Source organism: Cynoglossus semilaevis, chromosome 13 (assembly GCF_000523025.1).
Source record: "Cynoglossus semilaevis isolate Cse_v1.0 chromosome 13, Cse_v1.0, whole genome shotgun sequence".
NCBI classification, from domain to species: domain Eukaryota; kingdom Metazoa; phylum Chordata; class Actinopteri; order Pleuronectiformes; family Cynoglossidae; genus Cynoglossus; species Cynoglossus semilaevis.
Window position 1 is genome coordinate 1,143,071 of NC_024319.1, and position 514 is coordinate 1,143,584.

The window sequence follows — 514 nt, forward strand, 5'->3', positions numbered from 1 at the left end:
GAAGGGATCCGACAGGAAAAGTCCAGCTCTGTGATTTAATAATCTGATTCACATTATAAAATATATCCTTGTGTGTAGGTATTAGAATCTGGTTCAGATTCTGGTTCTAACACCAGCAGGTTAGGGCGATAAAGAGGACACACCCGTGATGTGGGAGTAATAAAAATCCCCGAGGACTTCCCTGGTGCAGCCCACAGGACTAGTACACTCTGGTGCTGACCTATGGTACTGTCACCCCTGTGAGGTCCGGTCCACTTGGTCCACGGACCAGAATCTGCCTCCTCTGGTAGTCTGCTTCTTCATCTGAACCCTGGTCCACCCGAGACCTCGTTTTCTTGTAGGTACTCCTGGTCCTTAGAGTGAGACGAAATATCAAGTTAAACCACAGAGAGAGAGGAAGTGAACCAGAAAGAGGAAGTGACATAGAGCGCAGTGCATTTTGGGCAAAAAAAAAACAACAACCTGTATGGTGGTCTCAGGGCTTTCCTTATTTGTTAATGCAGGTCCCGTCAGT